Genomic DNA, 6,056 nt, shown 5'->3' with positions numbered 1-6,056 from the left:
TCATCAAGTCCAACTGCAGCCTAACCATAGTACCCTAACTCTAACAACCCTCTGCTAAATCATGTCCCTGAGCACCACATCCAAATGGTTTTTAAACACATCCAGGGATGGTGACTCAACCACCTCCCTGGGGAGCCTATTCCAGTGTTTAAACACCCTTTCTGTAAAGAAGTGTTTCCTAACGTCCAACCTAAACTTACCTTGGCGCAACTTGAGGCCATTTCCCCTCGTCTTGTCACCTGTCACCAGTGAGAAGAGACCTACCCCGCTCTCACTGTAAGCACCTTCCAAGTACTGGAAGAGAGTTATAAGGTCTTTATGGTTCTATGAATGACTCTGAGAGCCCTGAGCAGCTCCTCCAACTCCAAGGCATACATTTCTAAAACATCTCTAAAAACCTATCCTGTAGCATTTGTGTTAAAACCCTGACTCCAAACCCCTTCCCCATGCTGCAGGTGCAGGTGCTGCCAGCAGTGACAGGTGGCCAGCTCTGTCAGCACCTCACCCAGTGCCCGGCACCGCTCTGTGCTGGGCGAGGCCTCTTCCTCTCAGGCTCTGACTCATGCCCACATGCGTGAGCAGGATGTGCATCACAGGCCAGCCCGGTCCCTGCTCGCCCACTGAGACCCATGAGGACAGCCCTGCCCGTGGTCAGCAGCTGAAGGACTTCAGATCACATGCAGCACTGAACTGAAGTGAGATGTATTTCCAGCACGTCCTCCTCTAGCATAGAAGTCCTGGATCCAAGATGGCCCAGTGTGGACCATACTATCAACACGCTTGCAAGCACATCCACACAACCATCCCACAGCACAGGGAGGGGTTCCCTCATGGTCAGGGGCCCATCCTGACATGCTGAGATCCTCTCCCCATGGCGCAGTGGCACAGTCCTTGCTTCATGACGGGGAGAGGCCTCCCAGGGCCATGGCTGTGGTCAGCACACGGTCACAAGCCGGCTGGGCCGCATCATGGTGTGGTGAGGTCCTCCCCTCCGGCCGAGACACACGTCCTGCTTTTCCTCACACGCCTGGAGAAAAAGAAGAAGAGAAGATTGAGAAAAATGTTACTAAGTCAGGAAATCATTCCGGAGGAGGGGGAGCAGTTCCTCTAACCTCGTGTATGTGGAAAGAAAGCTATTTGCTGACTTGGCCTTATTTTTTAATTTATTGTTTTGCCAGCTGCTCAGATAAAAGGACAAAGCTCTGCCTGCTGTAATGAGGCAGCCGCTCGAGCATGCCTGTACAGCACAGAGCATCTGGCCGGGACACTGGTGACAAACAGAGAACAGTCCAAAGGGTTCACAGGACACATCCTTTCAAATCCCTCAACGGCGAGGACTGAGCACTGGCTCTTTCTTCCTCCCATGGGAACTGGAAATCTCCTGGAGATCATTAACTTTGGCAGACAGGGCTCTCACATATTAAGGATCACAAGACCCGTGATACAAAATCCCATGAGCTCGCTGATTAAGCCTTTCTGCCAGGCCTCCACCACCCCGGGCTCCACAGCCATCTCCTAGGGTGACCTCCCATGGACACAGGGCCAGCTGCTTCTCTGCAGGAGTTCCTGTCATTTTCTTATGTTTTGGAGAATATCCTCTTTCCAAGAAAAGGCCTGTAGTGGTATTCCGCTCTGGAGCTCACTGCTGCAGGATCTTGAGGCCTGAAAGAACAGAGAGTCAAAGACCCTTTCTCAAAGGAAGATCCTTGGAAAATGGCTAAATGCCAAGTTGAACATAAGTGAGCCATGTTGTCCCTGTGCCACAGCAGGGACATCGCAGGTGGAGCTTGACAGGCACCTGCCTGCTCCGTGCACCTTTGTAGGCATCTGCCAGTGCTTCCAGGGGACAAGTGGGCCTGTTGGCCTGACAGACACAGGCAGTTTGTGCACACATACTGGTGTGGAAAGGAGAGGGTTTACCACCGTGATGCTTAGGTAACAATCCACACACAGACCGGGGTGGGCTTCAGCCTTTCACCTGGAGCTTGGGTGCCGTTGTGCCTCTGTTTTGTCACAAAGGCTCAGGGGTGAACATGACGAGCTTTACTCTGCTGTATTTACTCACCAGGGGAAGCACTTACTCACATCAGGCCTCTCACTGCAAAGTCATTGTGACTGGGCACAAGAGCACTGTGCAGGCTTCTGTCCCAAATTATGGCGGTGCTTCTGCCTCACTTTATTCTATGATTCCATGATTATGTCAGTACTTTGCCCCCAGTTGACAGCATGGCAAAGAAACCTTACAGTATATAAACCTCTGTAAGACTACAACTCCGACAAGTTGAGACTGGATGGGGATATCATCACAAGGCCCAACAATAGCTTTACACTCAATTACATTTATGGTTTCTGTGATTCATCTAAATGTTTGTGGCTTTGTCACTACCTGGAAGTTAAGAAAAGAAAAAGAAAAAGGAAAAGAAAGCCCCGGAATGAACAGTTTTCTGCTGCAAGACACTGGGTGACACAACAGAAACTGAGCAACTACCTTTAGTGGTAGGGAAGAGTAATTTTCTGTGCTGACCAGAGCTATATTTGATTTCTTAGGCAATGTCAGCTTTTGCATGCTACATTCTCTGGCTAATAGCCAGGGCGATGTGTAATACTTTAGCCACACTGTTGTTACTTAATGCTTTCCTAATCTGCAATTTGCGCAAGAGGAGTAAAATCTAAGCAAAGCCACTGAGAACATCTCCACTAATAATTTATCAAACGCGACTTTTGTTGTTGGCAGGAGGCAGCAGTGGCTGGAGGTGAATGTTTTCCCACCACAGCGCCGTGAGATAAACAAGGGGCAGCTGATTCACGCCGCACTTATTTTCTGCCATCCACCCTTCGTGTCACCCTGATATTTCTTCAAACGATAAGCCTGCGTGAGCGCTCACGCTGCGCCGCCGAGGTCCGAGTTTCATCTCTTTCTGCAAATTGCACGTTAATTAACCATTAATAACAGCGGGAGTTGCATGCAGAAATCCACACCCACAGTGACGGGGCTGTGCCCTGGCTGAGCTGCTGATAGCTGCACTATGGGGCCGGGTTGGCCTCGGCAGCTCCACAGGCACTGCTCCCCGTCCCCAGAGAGGAAAACAAACCAACGCTGGCCAGCCCTAATCTCACCATAAAGAAAAGCGTTACCTCTTGCTCTATGAATTTTATTTATTTTGGTCCTCTGGGCAGTGCTTGCTGTTGTTAGAAACATGATTGCTTCATACAGTTATGTTAATGTTTGCATTTGACAGAATGTAATTGATACTTCTGCTGCGACGGCTTCAAAGCCAAATTAGGAAATGAAGTGCTGCACATTAGCTTGTTTAGCTGGTTAAATGCATACAGCGCAATGAAAACTAATGAGTTCTCTTTAAGGCATTTTCTAAATAGCCAGGTTCATAAAAGAAAAAGAAAAAAAAAGTTCCAGCTGGGAACTCATATCCTAAAGGATTTGTAGTTTTGCTGTAACAAAAATGGATCCTGGCTGCAATACGGATCCTGGGTTTCACTCGGAGAGTGGGATTTTGCAAGTTACGGAGGAATATAGCGTAAGAACTGTTGCAAATTTCACGGTACTTTCACCAACAATAGTTCTGAGAGATGTTGCATTTAACAAAGACATTTTTACAAGGGATTAATTCAGAACATGGTTGTATGTCAGGCTATTCTTCTCAGTGCTCTGTAGGGAAACTCTGTGTTCGTAAGAAACATTTGCACAGGATATTTCTTCATGCTGCCAAACCTGTGCAGTGCCAGAACCCTGGAATCACAGAATAGTTTGGGTTAGAAGGCATCTTAGAGCCCATGCAGCCCCAACCCCTGCTGTGGGCAGGGCTGCCACCCACCAGCTCGGGCTGCCCAGGGCCCATCCAGCCTGGCCTTGAGCTCCTCCAGGGATGGGGCACCCACAGATCTCTGGGCAGCTGTGCCAGCGCCTCACCACCCTCTGAGCAAAGGATTTATTCCCAACGTCTAACCTACATCTCCCCTCTTTTAGTTTAAAGAGAACTAAAGCTAAATGGTTTTTTTCATCCCGACAGAATGCATGAAAAAAAATGAACAAAAAATCTGCTTTTGTATAAAGAGATAATCTGAAGAGATTTGCTTGACAGAGTGCACTCAGCACTGATTGAATAATTTGTGTGTTTAAAGCTATCTCTGGGGCCTGCCCTCAATCCATTAACACAGAGCTGAGAGGAGCACCGCACAGCCTTTGTGATTCAGCCAAGTGCAATGAATCTCTCTATGTATCTTTATAAAAGAGTGTGGGGTTTTCGTTTTTTTTTTTCCTTTCCTTCGTAAATAACTGATGAAGAAGTGCCTTAGCCTGATTTTAAGGTGTCCTAAAATCAGGGTCCTTGTTTGCATCAGTGAAACTGGAATTCAATCAGTGCTTCATAATGAGCTGCCCATACGCTCGGCAGTGTCACACGCTTGGCAAGGAGACGCTGACCTTCAGTCTGAGTACGCTGAGCTGGCTGCTTCACCTGGTGCTCCAGGAGGAAGCTGGCTTACACTCTGCTCTATTGCTTGAAAAATTATCGAACGGAGGGCTAAAAAGCAGCTGAAGTATCAATTCAGTGTTGATAAAAATATAATCCGGGAGATAAGGGAGGCAGCTGGACGCTAGTTGAGGATGGAGCCCAGGATGTCGTGGAAAAACCACAACTTTCTGTTGTTTCCAGCAGCAAATGGATGAGCAGCAAAGGCTCCCAGCACCTTCCGGAGAGGCCAGCAACTTCTTTCAACTTCAGTACAAAATGGTGAGCGGCTCTAAGAAATAAACAAGAGATTCCTGCAGCCCTCGTCCAAAGGGACCATTTAAAAATAGACAAATTATGACTCGAGATGAAATGTATGCATTGCATAAATCAAAGTTCTCACACCCACCATCAGAGTTTAATCACTTTATATGCTGGTCTTTCAACATGCTCTGAAACTTTGTATACAATAATACAAACGACGAGGTTACGAAGCAATAGCAATTTATTCTGCTGTACAAACGGATGTTGCATTATAATCCCTAAAGCAACACAGAGGCTGTTTGCAGATGTTACTACCATTTGCCATTTATTTTAATTGCTCTACGGTGTCGCTCATGTGAAATAAAGTCATGGGGTGACCTATTCACTCACCTACTGAGGGTGACTTCACTGTGGGCAAATATATATGTATATATATATATTAGATATTGTCAAGGTTTCACCAAAGCATGAACCTCCTGCAGTTGTTCTAAGTGGGCTTGGGTCCAAGGCTGAAGGTACGGCAGGGCAGCTGTAATTCAATCAGCTGGGCAATGCTGCGCATGTATTTTTACAACTCTTGCAAGAATAACATCAGTCAAGTAACTTGAGATATTTTGGTGTCTGACATTCACTCCGAGAGCTCTAAGAAAATATGCTTACTGCACAGATTGCTGGTTTGTCAGAGTGGGAGGCAAGGCACCTAATTACAGCCATCGCACCATTCTTTGTCACTGACCAGCTCCCATCCCCTCACCTTGCTCTCAGCTCACTTTCCGAGAGCAGAGCCTTTCTCAAAGCCACCCTGGCTCCAAGACCTGCCTGGATGCAGTTGCTCTGGTGAACAGATTTCAAGCAAAAGGACAAAGTTAAGCATGAGGCAAAGTATAAATAAAAACCGAGCCTCTCTTCCTCCTCTTCTGTACTTGCAAGCGATGATCTCACTGCTCAGGGTGGATTACAAGGGTGGCTTGAGCTCTTTCAGGAAAGCACATTCTCTAACCTTGATACTGCTGCTATTTATACGCCTCGCTCCCAGCCATAAAGCACAGCAGCTCTGTCAGCTTTCAGCTCATTTTTAACAGGAGCACAGGGCAGCTTCTGTGCTTCCACCAGCAGCGCTGGAGCCCACCTCCAGCCTGGCCGATGCTCTCAGAGCTGCTCCTTTGGAGATACCCGAGACCCAGTTTTCCACTGGGTTGCACATCCCATGGCCAGGAAGGCAGGTGTAGGAGGACAGCCTTTCGCTGCCATCTGCACCCAGTTATAAAAGAATGCACATGCTGAAAGGCAATGGGGTGACTTAAGTTGGGCGGCTGAAACCCA

The 6,056-nt window shown here is 47.7% G+C and overlaps 1 long non-coding RNA gene across 1 annotated transcript; it reads left to right on the top strand.

Moving 5' to 3' along the window:
- Nucleotides 1-216: 216 nt before the first annotated feature.
- On the top strand, nucleotides 217-4,969 carry LOC121109917. The gene is made up of 2 exons (XR_005857667.2): nucleotides 217-2,496; nucleotides 2,735-4,969. It is a non-coding gene; the product is annotated as an uncharacterized LOC121109917 (long non-coding RNA).
- The last annotated feature ends 1,087 nt before the right edge of the window (nucleotides 4,970-6,056 follow it).

The sequence above is a fragment of the Gallus gallus genome, chromosome 2 (genome assembly GCF_016699485.2).
Source record: "Gallus gallus isolate bGalGal1 chromosome 2, bGalGal1.mat.broiler.GRCg7b, whole genome shotgun sequence".
Lineage (NCBI taxonomy): Eukaryota > Metazoa > Chordata > Aves > Galliformes > Phasianidae > Gallus > Gallus gallus.
This window is presented reverse-complemented; position numbering and strand designations above follow the sequence as displayed.